A 16,671-nucleotide genomic window follows, 5' to 3' on the forward strand; every position below is an offset into this window, starting at 1 on the left:
GACAGGAATGTCTAGACTAGTTAATTCACAAGAGAGTTTGGCAAGAGTGGATGGTATTTATTTAAATGCAAGGAGTCTGACAAACAAGGCAGATGAATTGAGGGCACAAATTTAAACATGGGGGAATGATTTCATTGCTGTCACGGCGACATGGTTGAGAGAGGGGCAGGATTGGCAGCTCAATATTCCAGGATACAGGATCTTCAGGTGAGAGAGGGAAGTGTGAATGTCACAAGTTTGATCAGGAAATCAATTACCAATTACAGTAGTCAGGAGGGACAACATCTTCGAAGGCTCATCAGATGAAGCCATATGGGTAGAACTTAAAAACCAAAAAGGAGCAACCACATTTCTGGGAGTGTTTCATAGGCTCCCTCAGAGTCCGAGAGAAATGGAAGAGCAGATATGTAGGTAAATTTCAAAGTGTAAAAGTAATAGAGTAGGTAGTGATTTTTTTTCATATATATATCTATATATATTTTGTTTTATTATTTTTCCACTTAATGGGCACATTAGTGTGGCCAAAACACCTACCCTGCACATCTTCGGGATGCGAGGGTGAGACCCATGCAGCCACAGGGAAGTAATCGGGTAGTGATAGTGGGGGATTTCAACTTCCTGAACATTAACTGGGATAGCCGTAGTGTGAAAGGTTTAGAGGGAGCGGAACTCTTAAAAGATATCCAAGAGAACCTTTAAAGCCAGTACATAGAAGGAACGACAAGAGAGGGGGCGGTCCTGGATTTAATTTTTGGTAACGAAGCGAGGCAAGTGGTTGAAGTATCAGTGGGGGAACTTTGCAGACAATGATCATTACTCCGTTAGGTTCAATATTGTTATGGAAAGGACAAGGATGGCCCTGAGATCAAAGTTCTATAATAATAATCTTTATGGGCAGCACGGTAGCACAAGTGGATAGCACTGTGGCTTCACAGCGCCAGGGTCCCAGGTTCGATTCCCCACTGGGTCACTGTCTGTGCGGAGTCTGCACGTGTCTGCGTGGGTTTCCTCCAGGTGCTCCGGTTTCCTCCCACAGTCCAAAGACATGCAGGTTAGGTGGATTGGCCATGATAAATTGCCCTAGTGACCAAAAAGATTAGATGGGGTTATTGGGTTACGGGGATAGGGTGGAAGTTAGGGCTTAAGTGGGTCGGTGCAGACTCGATGGGCCGAATGGCCTCCTTCTGCACTGTATGTTCTATGTTCTAAGTAGGCTTACATTAACACTGCAATGAAGTTCCCGTGAAAATCCCCAAGTCGCCACATTCCAGCACCTGTTCGGGTACATGGAGGGAGAATTTTTTTTAAGAATGTCCACATTACCTAACAGGACGTCTTTCGAGACTTGCGGGAGGAAGCCGGAGCACCCGGAGGAAACCCATGCAGACACAGGGAAAATGTGCAGACACTGCAAAGGCAGTGACCCTAGTCGAGAATTGAACCTGGGACCCTGGCGCTGTGAAGCAACAATGCTACCCACTGTGCTATCATGCCATCCGAATAAGGGCAAGGGCGAATAAGATTAAGGTGTCCATAGAGGGGGGTATGGCTGATGGGAGAATGAGCTTTTGCATGTTGATGTGGGGTCCGGTGGAAGCCTTTTTCGGGCTGTCGGACCGGTCGGAGTTGCAGACTGGTGCAGGGGCAGGTGTCTTAGCCTTTGCCTCGCTGATTGCTTGAAGGCGGGTCTTGTTGGGGTGGAGGTCAGCTTCGTCACCCTGTGCTTCGGCATGGCGGGGGGAACCTGCTGGAGGTTTTAGCCCTGGAGAAGATGAAATTTGCTTTTTGGGGGGTTGGCTGATCGGTACTGCAAAAGTTGGGGATTGTTCATTTTGCATTTTGGAGTGTTGGTTACCGTTGACTGCTGAGGGAGGGGAGATATGGGCGGGTGGAGGGGGTTAGTATGTTGGGTAGGTTTTGTCACTATTTTAAATTGTAAAAATGTTCAAAATTTGGAACAAAAATACTTTTTAAAAAATAAAGCGATCACATCAACTACATTACCCTTCCTTACTCTCCGTTGCCTCTTGAAAAAAATTCAAGCTGGACTTTCCTGTTTGAAATCAATGCTGACTATTCATTATTTTTTTTAAAATTATTTTTATTCAGGACATTTTCCATTTTACAACAGACACAAACAACACTCATTCAACTTTATACAATTTTCATAATAAACAAACAACCCACCATCATACCATGTGCCCTGTTTTATTTTTTGCAACCCCCTCCCCCCGGCTGTTGCCCTTGGTGGCTCAGGAGTCCGCCATCCTAGCAAAACCCTCCTCCGGGCTATCAGGGAGGCAAAGGCCAATACGTCAGCCGTTCTCCCATCCTGCACTCCTAGCTCATCTGATACCCCAAAAATCGCCATCCACGGGCCCGCGTCACTCTTACCCCTAAAATATCTGATATTATCTGGGCAAAACAACTCCCAGAACTTCCCCAATTTTCGACAGGGCCAGAACATGGGTGTGTGGTTCGCCAACCCCCTTGAACACCGACCGCTCACATCTATCCTCCACTCATGCGTGTTTTGCTCATATGCACTCTGTGCACTACTTTAAATTGAATCAGGCAATGTCTCGCACATGAGGAGGTAGAGTTTATCCAACTACAGCTTCACTCCACACCCCCTCCCCCCCCTTCAAATGCAACACCCAACTCTTCCTCCCACTTCCTCCTTATCTCCTCCAGCAAGGGCCTCTCGCTCAATTGTCCATAGATATCCAAAATCTTCCCCTCCCCTATGTCATTCTCAGATATTGCCTTGTCCATCAATGAGGGGAGTGGCAACAGAAAGCTCCTCACCTGTAAATACCTGAACCCATTTCCATTCGGGAGCTGAAATGTTTCCACCAGTCCTCCAGCCCCGCAAATCTACCCTCCACAAATAAATCCCTAAATCTCTCTAACCCTTCCCATTCCCAGATCCTGGAAGTCAAGTCTACCCCACAAAGGTAACGTGGTTCCCACATATCGGCGCCTTCAATGACATTGCCTCTAGCATAACATGTTGCCTAAACTGGTTCCAGACTCTTAACGAGGCTACCACCACCTGACTCGTAGAGTAACTGACCGGTGATAACGGAAGAGGAGCCTTCATTAATGCCCTCAAGCACAACCCTGTACATGACCCTTCCTCCACGACCCGTTTCCGAACCTTCTTGATATTCGGGGCCCAGTAGTAGTTCATCAAATTCGACAATGCCAACCCCACTGACCACCTATCACTCTGCAAAAATGCTCTCCGAACCCGAGGTGTCTTGCCTACTCAAACAGAGTCAAAATCAGCTTATTAATCTTCCCAAAGAAAGATTAAGGTAAAAAGATCGGGAGACTCTAGAAAATAAATAAGAATTTTGGGAGGATCGTCAGTTTCACCGTTTCAACCCGCCCTGCCAACAATAGCGACAGAGCATCCCACATCTTCAAATCTCCCTTCACCACTTCAACCAGACTGGCCAAATTCAACTTATGGAGCAATACCCAGTTGTGAACCACCAATATTCCCAAATATCTGAAGCTAGGCCTAACGAGCCGAAATAGCAAATTATCTCAACCTCCTCCCTGTCCCTCAGGGCTCACTGGAAACACCTCACTCTTCCCCACATTAAGTTTATACCCCGAAAAGGAGCCAAACTTTCTTAACACTTCCATAATCCTTCCCACACTGGAGAGAGGGTCTGTCACGTACACGGATACTCGTTGCTTCATATCTCCCCTCTCAGTACCCTTCTACTCTGTCAATGACCTCAGCCCGCAGTTCTCAACTGCCAACGCAAAAAGTAACAGGAACACCCCTGCCGTATTCCTCTGTACAATCAAAAGTACCCCAAGCATAAAGCATTAGTACGAATGTTTGCAGTGGAGGTCTTAGATAGCAGTCTGATCCAAGAAAAACCTGGGTCCAGACCCGAACTATCCCAGTATCTCAGAGAGATACTCCCATTCTATCCGGTCGAACGCTTTCTCAGCATCCATCGAGATTATTACCTCTGGCTCCAAACCCGACGGGGGTGACATCACCACATTCCATAGTCTCCTCATATTGGCCAAAAATTGTCGGAAAATGTGGAACACTCTCCTCAAAAATGCTGCCAATATGGATCAATTACAATTGGTCAAGATCATCGATTGTTGTAAAACCCATCCAACCGGGAAGGAAATTTGCCATCCTTATCTGGTCTAGCCTACCTGTGACTCCAGATCCACAGAAATATGGTTGACTCTTAAATGCCCTCTGAAATGGGCAGGTCGGGATGGACAATAAATGCTGGCCTGGCCAGCAACACCCACATCCCATGAACAAATTTAAAAAATAAGATTACCTGCATGTTTTTATAGCATTTTTTGTTTTATAAATTTAGTGTACCCAATTAATTTTTTCTAATTAAGGCGCAATTTAGCGTGGCCAATCCACCTAGCCTGCACATCTTTGGGTTGTGGGGGCAAAACCCACGCAAACACGGGGAGAATGTGCAAACTCCACAAGGAAAGTGACCCAGAGCCGGGATCGAACCTGCAACCTCAGCGCCGTGAGGCTGCAGGGCTAGCCCACTCCATCACAATACTGCCCTTCATGTTCTTATGGCATGACATAGCAACTGGTCCTGCATTATTAGTTCAAGGGAGTATTTATATTTGATCTGGTCTAATTGTGACCAGCGGTGTGCCTCAGTGATCGGTGCTGGGTCCACTGTTATTTATTACATATATTAATGATTGGATGAGAATGTAGGAGGCATGGTTAGTAAGTTTGCAGATGACACCAAGATTGGTGGCATAGTGGATAGTGAAGAAGGTTATATAAGATTGCAACAGGATAATTATCAATTGGGCCAGTGGGCCGATGGATGGCAGATGGAGTTTAATTTGGATAAATGTAAGGTGATATATTTTGATAGATCAAATCAGGGCAGGACTTACTCAGTTAATGGTAGGGAGTTGGGGAGAGTTACAGAACAAAGAGATCTAGGGGTACAGGTTCATAGCTCCTTGAAGGTGGAGTCGCAGGTGGACAGGGTGGTGAAGAAGGCATTCGGCATGCTAGATTTCATTGGTCAGAATATTGAATACAGGAGTTGAGACGTCTTGTTGAAGTTCTACAAGACATTGGTAAAACCACACATGGAATACTGTGTTCAGTTCTGGTTACCCTATTATAGGAAGGATATTATTAAACTAGAAAGAGTGCAGAAGAGATTTACGAGGCTGCTACCAGGATATTTTCCCCTGTAGTGTAGAAGGTTTAGGGGTGATTTTATAGAGGTCTATAAAATAATGAGGGGCACAGATAAGATAGTCAACATCTCTTCCCAAAGGTAGAGGAGTCCAGAACTAGAGGGCATACGTTTAAGATGAGAGGGGAGAGATACAAAGAGACCAGAGGGGAAATTGTTTTCACACAAAGGGTGGTGAGCATCTGGAACGAGCTGCCAAAGGCAGTGGTAGTGGCGGGCACAATATTTTCCTTTTAAAAAGTTAGACAGTTACATGGGCAGGGTAGGTATAGGGGCCAAATGCAGGCAAATGGGACTAGCTTAGTGATAGAAACTGGGCGGCATGGACAAGCTGGGCCGAAGGGCCTGTTTCCATGCTGTAAACATTTATGACTATGACTATAACTCTAATTTGATTGATACTACAAGGCCCTGTCAAAACAGTCGTACAAGTTACATTTGGCCGATCTGTTTTTCTCTCAGAGTTGAATGTGTTAACAGGTGCATGACTTAATTCCCTAACTTGTCTGTTTGTATGTATGTTCAATACAGATACTTCTATTCACAAAGAGGTTAAGTATAAATCTGCAGTTATTCGTTATCTGCATAAAATTAATTATGATGGTAGCTTTTTGTTTGCATGAAGATTCTCAGCACATCTTAGGCCAACTCGAATGTGAAAGATCTTTTTGCCTTTCTGTCATTCGGCATTTGCTAGCCAATATATTGCAAATCGAGTCAATCAATGTGTTGCTCAAATGTGCGTTCAAGAAAACTATTATAGTCGCACACCCGAACTATTAATAACGCCTAACAACGCTGGAAAGATCGGCCCCTTACATTTATGGCGATGTTGATCTGTCGACGTTTACGTAATCTTTACTATGCAAACCAACCTCTGTCTGAGGAGCGGGAGAAATTCCACACATCATCTTTAGAAGTAATGTATACTCACTTGAGGTGCGATCAGTAGTATTTAGGTCGTGACATTTTTTTCACAATCGCGGGATCTATTTGCGTATCTGTCGAGTAAACGAGTCGCCATTAGTTCTACACCTTCTGGGTTGCTAACAGGAAACACACTTTCAACTGTGCAATAACAGGAAATAGATTATCAATTCTTCACGTTTTCCTTCCTGTACAATGACGTCTTTGTTCACCAACCAGTGCGATTAAGTTTTCCAAAGAACATATTCAGGAATGCAAATCGATCACGATTAGCATTGCATCAAACACAGGCAGACAATATAGTTCAACTGCCGAGACATTCAAGACAAAAAATGACTTTTAAATGTAAAAACACAATGCTGGAATTATTCAGTGGGCCAAGCAACATATTTTAAAAGAGTAAGGTAGGGTTGATGTTATAGGTCGATAACCGAAAGGAATCGAACTGGCTCCAGCATTTTCAGATTAATCTCAGAAATGTGAATTCTCAGTTTTCTCAACAGCCCAACCGTACTAATTTGTAGATTTAGCGTTCTCGTGTAGACATGGGGGCTCAGTGTTGGTGTACTGTATATTACAAACTCGCTGATTAAAAAATATGTACACGGAATCCTAATAGCCTGTTCTATCTGCAGTCTCTAATGGATTAATGGATGATGCGGCGCACGAGGGAATGTTTACATACACATGAAAAAGGATCAGAATTGAGTGAGACCAGAACTTAATTTGAAGGGTCTGAATTCATAACGAAAACATCTAAATCTGAATGTAATTGCTAATTGTATGCAACTGTCTATTGTTAACACTATAGTTTGGCACAACTCATTTTTTTAAATAAGTTCGGAATTCTTGACCTATCATTAACAAAGTTGAGTTAAAAAATTACATTAATGTGCCCGAACAGAAAAAGGGGCCACCGAGCTGTACTTTCAAGCGAGGATAACAACACGTAAAAATACCAATCGCCGAAACGTGGTATAATTTATTATATAGGATACAAAGAGACAAAGAAAATAGGAGCAAGAGGCCTTGCGGTGCATCAAGCTCGTTACACCATTCCTGCCCACGTGGGTTTACTCCTGGTGGTCCAGTTTCCTCCCACAGTGCAAAGACATGCAGGTTAGGTGGATTGGCCGTGGTAAAATTGTCCCTGAGTGTCCAAAAGTTGTGTGGGTTGGGTGGGGGTTACAGCCCCGATGGGCCGAATGGCCTCTTCTGCACTGGAGGGATTCTTTGATTGTGATCATGGCTGATCATACAACTCAATAGCCTTCCCACTTAGTCCCAAGTACTGTATCTAACTACTTCTTGAAAACATCCAGGGCCCGATTCTCAGGCCTCATTGCGCTTGAGCGAAACGAGGCCGGTGAATAGCGGGGGAGGATGAACACTGAACCGCGCCAGGCGCCAAAGTTTGCAGTGCTTGGCGAGGGTTGGGGGACCCTCGACTTGTGTGGGGGGAACCTCCAGAGGGGTGGGCCACCATGGGAAGGGGGGGGGGGGGGGTGGCAACTGCACACAGCAACAGCATGCCAATCACTGGATTGTGTGTACATGTTCCGGAGGCAACCCTAGCCCCTGACCATCTGCCGCACCAAACACCCATAACCCCCACAGACTGCTGAGGCCTTTTGCCATGCAGCTGAAGGCTTTTGCTAATAGAGAATTGGCAATCGTGCTTAAGTGACCACATCATACAACCCAAATGGGTAGGCGGGCCATGTAGGATGTGGGAGCCTAGCATCTCAATCAAAACTTGATGCGGGGGGGCAACATCACACACAGCAGCCAACATCCAATCACATAGGGGTTGGGACACAGCTCGGGGGACATGCCCCCAGCCAGAGGGTGGTTGAGTGCTACGGAGATGGACCATGGGTTCAGAGATCAACCTGCATAGCGGAAGAAAGTGACAGAGGCGTCATACTGGTTGTGCTCAAGTGTTTTCAATGTATCACAGGTGTCATACAGTTCTACACTCCTGATGGTGCCGCTCCCCTCTCCCCACCACCCTCACCCCACACTCCCCCTACAGTCACGAAAGACATGCTGTTACGTGAATTGGATATTCTGAATTATCCCAATGTACCCGAACAGGTGCCGGAATGTGGAGACCAGGGACTTTTCACAGTAACTTAATTGAGTGTTAATGTAAGCCTACTTGTGACAATAAAGATAAAGATTATTATTACTTATCCCCTCACCATGGTGCCCTCAGTGATCCTCAACATGCTTCACTAGCTCTACAGCTACATCTAGGTGTCTCCCCAGGATGCATATCTGAGGTGGAGGCAGCCAGCTGCTTACCTCGTCCCGTGGCCTTCGATGCCACTGGCAAGCATCCTCTAGGGGATCCAGGACCAGAGGGTCCTAGCCCACTTGTCAATGCCACATGCACAGCCGTGCCACCCTGTCCCGAGTGCTGACCTTGAGACGTGGCCTCATCAGAGTGGTGGAACTCAGGGAGCTGGTGGCCACCATCCCCACTCCATGGGATGGGTCTAGATTGGCACCCAACGTCCCCTCCTCCCACTCGGTGCCCATAGGACCCCGGGCTTCACCTCGTCTCTAATTCACTTGTCACTCAGTCCGGAGGAAACAGTCTCGAACAGGTTCGTACTTCAGAATATTCTTTATTGCGATCGGGGCAGCCCTCTAGGTATTCCAAAGGTCCACCTCGGAGAGTGCCAAAGTTTTGCTCGAAACATCCTTTTTTTATATGTATTGTTAGGGGCTGTCTCTTACAGTCACTTGAGCTCGCCCCCATTACAAAGCATAAATTTGTTATTAATTCGTTATTGCAATAGTTCCAGTACATAATTATACAGACTTTAAAGTTATCTATTGGCACATGAGTATGTAGCAATTATACAGACTTTAAAGTTATCTATTGGCACATGAGTATTGTAGCAGTCTTAGCTTAATTAGCAGGTGCTAGTTATAATTGCAAGCGTCTCCCATATTTCATACCCTGTCACCTGGCCATCTTCCTTGTTTCTCAAGGCTATTCAACTCCCTTATTTCAGCAAGTTCGTTCTCCTTTTACACTTGTAATTTTCCACTAACATATCCCATATTCATTCTGGCTTGTTCTAGCTATTAACCCTTGCTTCACATTCTCAGGGGCAATTGGTTTGAGCCCCGACTGCCGCTGCGTCAAATAGCTCTGCCAGCCTTAGCGGCTCCCCGATGTCTGCACCAAGGTGTCAATGCCCTCGGCGATGTTCTTCAGTGATTGGGACAAATTCTGCAGCACCTCAGCCATTCCCATCTGAGAACGAGACACGTCCCACAGAACCTCATCAAGGTCACTCCGGTACTGGGTCAAATCCCCCAGTGAATAGGACATTCCGCCAAGAACCTCAGCCATGGCCCTCACCGACTGCGCGTTGCCTTGGACACCTTCATGAATGGTGCCGACATCGTGCACCAGGCACTCCACTGCGATTGCCACCCTAGCCTCAGTGCCACGCATTGCTGACGACATCACCTGCACCCATAGCCTCGGACTCCTCCAATCAGCTATGGGCCTGCTGGAGTGTCGGTCTCCCTCGAAAATGTCCCGGCCGCACCCTAACGTCTCCATCGGCTCCGGGCAACCCTGTACCAGAGACTCAGCATTGGATTGAGAGCCAGCTGGATCCTGGGATCCAGCAGACCTCCAACTGCTGTCTCACCTGGGGGTTTCTGCCTCCAACTGATGTGCATCAACAGCTGTGTGTTGCTCAACAGTGTGCTCCAGAAGCCTGACAAACTCCCCCTCAGGTGCGTGTATCTGCACTGGCGGAGGGTGGGGATGACATCTTATTTTCCTCGGAGCTCTCCTCCCAGGTGTTCTCCTGGGAGGCTGGAGGGGGGGCCACCCGGGATGGGCTGTCGCCGTCGGCTGGAGGACCTGCAGGAGAATGGACATGTGGTCAGTGGGAAGGATGGGTCAATCAGTAAAGCAATAACAACTCACATTTGACAGGTCCTCCGGGTGGGGCCCGGTGGTTCCTCAGCCACCCCCGTCACCTCCAGGACCCGATCCTCGAAGGTGGTGAGGATTCTTAAATTGGGCACCCCGTCCCTAGTCTGGGCCCTGTCCTGGTGATTGTGCAAGCTTCTCCTGCAGTCACAGAGAGGGCATCATTAGCCACACGTGTGGTTCATAAGTGGGGATGGGGGAGCCACATTGAGAGTTGGGAGGTGGATGCTCGCTTTGGGGCAGAAAGGTCTCCGGGGTTGGGGGGGGGGGGGGGGGGGGGGGGGGAAGGGCTGGCGTTGGTGTCAACACACCCGTGCTGCCCAGTCGGCAGGTCGTTGACCTTCTTGGGACACTGGAGGCCAGTCCTCCTGGTCACGCTCTCAGGCTTACAGCCGCTGCCACCTCGTCCCTGGCGGCACTGGCTACCCTGTGGTTCACCCTCCAGGACCGTCGGGGGAACAGGACATCCCTCCTGGCCTCAACGGCATCTACGATGCCTTGCCAGGTCCACATCAACGAATCTTGGGGCCAATCTTCTCGGCGCCGTGGCTGCGAACTGACTGGGGTTGGCTGTGTAAGTGTTGTTCGAATGCTCCTCGAACTTGTTAGCGGGGAGCTGGTGAGCACTGTCCCGGTGAATCGGTTGTAGAGCCTTCATTTGCGGCGATATCTCGTGGGGCCAAGTGAACCAATCAATATTGGAAGGCATTGCCGGACTTGCTGGTTTGTGCGCCAGGAAGCTCGCAGCAGTTCCCGCTCGCGACCACACTTAGAAATCTTTCCTTAATCACTGTCCATGTGGAGTTTGCAAATTCTCCCTGTGTCTGTGTGGGTCTCACCCCCACAACTCAAAAATTGGCAGGGTAGGTGGATTGGCCACGCTAAACTACCCTTTAATTGGAATTTTTTTTTTAATAAATCGCCCCCATAATGTTTTGGCTTCAACTACTTCCTGTGGTAACAAATTCCACAGGCCAATTAAACTCTGGGTGAAAATTTCTCCTCATCTGTCGTAAATGGTCTATCCCGTATCCTCAGACTGTGACCCCCAGTTCTGGACATTCCCACCATCGGGAACATCCTTCTTGCATCTACCCTGGATTGTCCTGTTAGAATATTCCAGGTATCCATGAGATCCCCCCTCATTCTTCTGAACTCTAGTTTATACAATCCTAACCAATTCAATCTCTCCTCATATGTCAGTCCCGCATCCCAGGAATCAGTCTGGTAAATCTTTGTTGCGCTCCCTCGAGAGCGAGAACATCCTTCCTCAGATAAGGAGACCAAAACTGCACAAAGTTTATGAGATTTCCTGTTTGTTCTCTTTTTGTTTTTGGTTGTGTTTGACATATATAGATAAATGCCGTAATAAAAACTTTTTTTTAAAACCGCACACAGTATTCCAGGTGTGGCCTCACCAAGGCCCTGCATAAGAACAGATGAAGTGCAACTGGAATGGAACATTGTGTGCAGTAATCAACATAAAATCTGGCCATTATAGAGCACTTGGTAAATAAAAATCACATACTCTTCTCGCATTAACAGTAAGAACTTAATGTAACTAACAATCTATAATTATGCTTTATTGTAAATAAATATAGCATGGTAACATATATAATTAGATCTAATTTTATGATCCCTTTGTTTTAGGAATATAACTCTTAGGTTGAGGATCAAAACTTTTAAATGCAAAAGAAATGAAAACCAGAATGATAGCAATTATTTGAACATACAAAACAAAAGCAGAAGTCATTGGCTTGAAGATAAATTGAGCAGTTGAGGCCTTGAGTTTAGAAGAACAAGAGGAGGTGTAATTGAGGTATGCAAGATGCTAAAGTGGATTGACAAGGTAGATGTAGAGAGATTGTTTCTTGTGTTGGGCATTCTAGAATGAGGAGTCATTGTTTTAGGCTAAGGGGTGGCATATTTAAAACTCTAAGTGCTCAGCGTAATCTCCTTAATGATTGATTCTAACAACTTTCCCATGACAGGTGTCAAGCTAACTGGCCTATGATTTCCTGTCTCCGTCCCTTCTTGAAGAGGGCGGCATGGTAGCACAGTGGTTAGCACTGTTGCTTCATAGTGTCAGGGTCCCAGGTTCGATTCCAGGTCACTTGGGTCACTGTGCGGAGTCTGGTCTGTGTGGGTTTCCTCCGGGCGCTCCGGTTTCCTCCCACAACTCCCAAAAGACGTGTTTGTTCGGTGAATTGGACATTCGAGGCTGGATACTTCGCCGGTGGGATGCTCCGTTTTGGGGTTTCTCAACGGCGTAGGGCTGCCCCACAATGGGAAACCCTATTGAATAGCCGGAGGACTATCCCACCGGCGGGGTAAAACAGAAATGTGGCGCAGCAGGGCGGAGAATCCAGCCCCCTGAATTCTCCCTCCATGTACCCGAACAGGTGCCCGAGTGTGGCAACTACAAGATTTTCACAGTAACTTCATTGCAGTATTAATGTAAGCCTACCTGTGACACTAATAAAGATTATTATGATTTGCTACTTTCCAATCTGATGGAACCGTTCCAGAATCTAACAAATTTTGGAAAATTAACACCAACACATCTACTACTTCATTGGCCACCTCTTTTAAGACACTACGGTGACACGACTAGACTGTTGACTGGGAGGGGACGTTCAAAATGGAGGAGGAGGGTTGATGACGGTGGTTGCCCGAGGGCGGGCCAGGGGAGGTGCGGGACATGGGCCAAAGACTGGCCTAGGAGAGGTTATGGTTGATCGTCGGGGGGACTGGTCACGTGGAACGTTCGAGGACTAAATGGGTCAGTCAAAAGGGCCCGCGCACTTGAGGCAACTGAAGGCGGACGTAGCCATGTTGCAGGAGACACATCTGAAGGTGGGGGATCAGATTAGGTTGAGGAGGGGATGGGTTGGGCAGGTATTTCATTCGGGATTAGACTTTAAAACGAGGGGGGTGCCAATCTTGGTCAATAAACGGGTGGCGTTCGAGGTGGGAAGATAGAGGCAGTAGATATGTTATGGTTAGTGGGAAGTTGGAGGGAATGGCCATGGTATTGATAAACATATATGCCACAAACTAGAATGATGTTGGGTTTGTCAGACGGGTGCTGCGGAAGATCCCACACCTGGATTCATATCGACTGATTATCGGGAGAGATTTCAACACGGTCCTGGATCCGAGGCTGGATTGGTCGAGTTCCAGGTCTGGGAAGGTATCAGCCATAGCAAAGGAGCTGCGGGGCTTTATGGAGTGCAGTGAATAGGGGTGGATCTGTGGAGATTTGGGAGGCCAAGGAGTAAGGAGTTTTCATTCTACTCCCATATACACACGGTATATTCCGGATACACTTCTTTGTGTTGGACAAAATGCTGCTGGCTTAGGTGGTGGATGCTGAATATTCAGCAATTGTGGTGTCAGACCACACCCCGCACTGGGTAGACCTGCAAGTCAACAAAGTAAAGGCCCAGCAGCCGCAATGGAGGTTGGATGTGGGGCTATTAGCGGAGGAGGAGGCATGTGAGCAGGTGAGGGAGGCCATTCGGGGGTATATAAAGATCAATGACACAGGTGAGGTTTCGGCGGGGGTGGTGTGGGTTGCACTGAAAGCGGTTATTAGGGGGGAACCCATCTCAATTTGGGCACATAAGGAGAAGACTGAGAGGGCGGAGTTTGACAGGCTGGTGGGTGAAATTTTACAGGTGGACAGGAGGTATGAGGAGTCTCCGGATGACGGGCTTCTGAAGAAGCATCACAGACTGCAACTGGAATTTGGGCTCCTGTCCACAGGTAAGGCGGAGGGGCAGCTGAGGAGGGTGAAGGGGGCGGTGTACGAATATGGGGAAAAAGCCAGCAGGATGTTGGCGCACCAGCTGAGGAAACAGGAGACGGTGAGAGAGATTGGGAAAGTAAAAGCTACTGGGGGGAAGTTGGTTTTGGATCCAGCAGGGGTGAATGATGTGCATTGCGAGTTTTACAGTAGATTGTACAAATCGGAAGCTGGGAGTGCTCCCCCCCAACGTTATCGCAGGCATCAATCTCCCTTCTTTTGAAGCAGGATAAGGATCCGGAGATTATAGGTCGTATAGACCAATCTCCCTGTTGAATGTAGATGCTAAATTGCTGGCAAAGATCTTGGCCATGCGCATAGAGGATTGTGTCCTGGAGGTAATAGGAGAGGACCAGATGGGATTTGTGAAGGGATGACACCTGACATCCAATATTAGATGGCTCCTAAATGTGATAATGATGCCTGCGGAGGGGGCACGGTCGAGGTGGTGGTGGCCTTGGATGCAGAGAAGGCCTTTGATCAGGTGGAGTGGAGGTACCGGTGGGATGCCTTGGGAAGATTCGGGTTCGGGCAGGGATAAGGATCCGGAGAGTTATGGGTCGTACAGGGATTCGTGGATTGGGTTCAGTTGCTTATCAGTGGGTAGTGGGGGAGGGGTCGGTGTGGGAGCGGGTAGAGGCGGCATCGTGTAAGGGCACAAGTCTGGAGGGTCTATGGACGGCACCTCTGCCATTCTCGCCGGCTCGTTACTCCATAAGCCCAGTGGTACTGGCAGCCCTGAGAGTGTGGGGGCAATGGAGGCAGCATATGAGACTGGAGGCGGCGTTGGTGTGGTCACCGATCTGTGACAATTACCGGTTCGCTTCGAGGGAGGGGGGGGGGGGGGGGGGGGGCTGGATGTGGGCTTTAGGAGGTGGCAGCGGGCAGGGATTGAGAAATTTGGGGATCTTTTCATTGGGGAGGGTTTCCCGAGCCTGGAGGAGTTAGGAGTTTGAGTTACCAGGTGGGGACGGATTTCGGTACCTGCAGGTACGGGACTTTGTCCGGAGGTAGGTTCCAAGCTTCCCTCACCTCCCTCTAAAGGGACTACAGGATAAGGTGATGTCAAAAACAGATGTTGGGGAGGAGAGGGTCTCGGAAATATATAAGGAATTCATGGAGTGTCCAAAGTCAGGGGTGTTGGTCAGTGACATGGCAGAGTTTTTCAGGCTAGAGAAGATTAAGTTCACCTTAAGGGGTTCAATACAGGGGTTCGCTCAGAAGTGGCAGCCGTTCATCGAATTCTTTAGAAGGCGGGGGGGGATTGGAGGCATGGAAGTGGAGAATAAAGGCAGGGAATCTAATATCTGGGTAGCTAGAGTTAGGGCGGGGGGGTGGGGTGTTACTGTGGGGTTTTTGCATGTGTCGGACATTCTGTTATTTAGAATGTTAATATGTTAAATGTTAAAATATAAATGCCTCAATAAAATGTTTACTGGAAAAAAACCTTAAGAGAATCGTGAACAAGGACTCCCAAGTCCCTTTGTGCTTCTGATTTCCTAAGCATCACCCCATTTAGAAAATAGTCTATGCCTTCATTTCTCCTTCCAAAGTGCATAACCACACATTTTTCCACATTGTATTTCATCTGCCACTTAATTGCCCACTCTCCCAGATGTCCAAATTCTTCTGCAGCCCCCCTGCTTTCTGAATACTACCTGTCCCTCTACAGATCTTTGTATCATCTGCAAACTTAGCAACAGTGTCTTCAGTTCCTTCTTCCATATCATTAATGTATATTTGGGTCCCAGCACCGACCCCTGAGGCACACCATTAATCACTGGCTGCCATCCTGAAAATGACCCCTTTATCTCCACTCTCTGGCTTCTGAGAAAGCCACTCCTCTATCCATGCCAGGATCTTACCCTTAACACCATGAGCTTGTAACTTATTTAACAGTCTCCAATGCGGCACCTTGTCAAAGGCCTTCTGGAACTCTAAATAAGTCCACTGGTTTGCCTTTGTCTAACTTCCTTGCTACCTCCTCAAAGAACTCTTAATAGATTTGTCAGACATGACCTCCCTTTGACAAATCCGTGCTGACTCAGTCCTATTTTATCATGCACTTCCAAATACTCCGCGATCTCATCTTTAATAATGGACTCTAAAATCTTACCAATGACCGAAGTCAGGCTAACCGGCCTATAATTTCTTGTCTTCTGCATCCCTCCCTTCTTAAACAGCGGTGTTACATTAGCCACTTTTCAGTCCTCTGGGACTCTTCCTACCTCCAGTGATTCCTGAAAGATCATCACCAATGCCTCCACAATCTCCTCAGCTATCTCTTTTAGAACCCTGGGGTGTAGTCCATCCGGTTCAGGTAATTTATCAGACCTCTCAGTTTCCCCAGAATCTTCTCCTTAGTGATGGCCACTGCACTCACCTCTGCCCCCTGATTCTCCTGGAGCTCTGGCATCCCACTGGTGTCTTCCACCGTGAAGACTGATGCAAATTAACTATTCAGTGACTCTGCCATTTCTTTGTTTCCTATTATTACTTCACCAGCCATATTTTCCAGTGGTCCAATGTCTATTTTTGCCTCTCTACCTTTTATATATTGGAAAAAAAAACTCTTTCCATCTTCTTTTATATACTAGCTAGCTTGCACTCATATTTCATCTTCTCTCCCGTTATTGCTTTTTTAGTTGTCCTCAGCTCGCTTTTAAAGGATTCCCAATCCTCTGGCTCCCCACTAATCCTCGCCACACTTTATGCTTTTTCTTTTGCTT

At 47.4% G+C, this 16,671-nt stretch overlaps 1 protein-coding gene across 3 annotated transcripts in view; it reads right to left on the reverse strand.

Annotated features, from left to right (window-relative positions):
• Positions 1-16,671, reverse strand: part of LOC119966574 (meiosis-specific coiled-coil domain-containing protein MEIOC-like) — a 158,920-nt gene that overhangs the window by 96,524 nt on the left and 45,725 nt on the right. For 2 of the 3 annotated variants that reach the window (XM_038798496.1, XM_038798497.1), the window contains exon 2: positions 6,175-6,241. The gene's annotated coding sequence lies outside the window, so the exon portion shown is untranslated. Of the gene's footprint in view, positions 1-6,174; positions 6,326-16,671 lie in introns of those variants that run through there. The other variant, XM_038798499.1, reaches the window with a different exon arrangement.

Source organism: Scyliorhinus canicula, chromosome 5 (genome assembly GCF_902713615.1).
Source record: "Scyliorhinus canicula chromosome 5, sScyCan1.1, whole genome shotgun sequence".
Taxonomy (NCBI): Eukaryota; Metazoa; Chordata; class Chondrichthyes; order Carcharhiniformes; family Scyliorhinidae; genus Scyliorhinus; species Scyliorhinus canicula.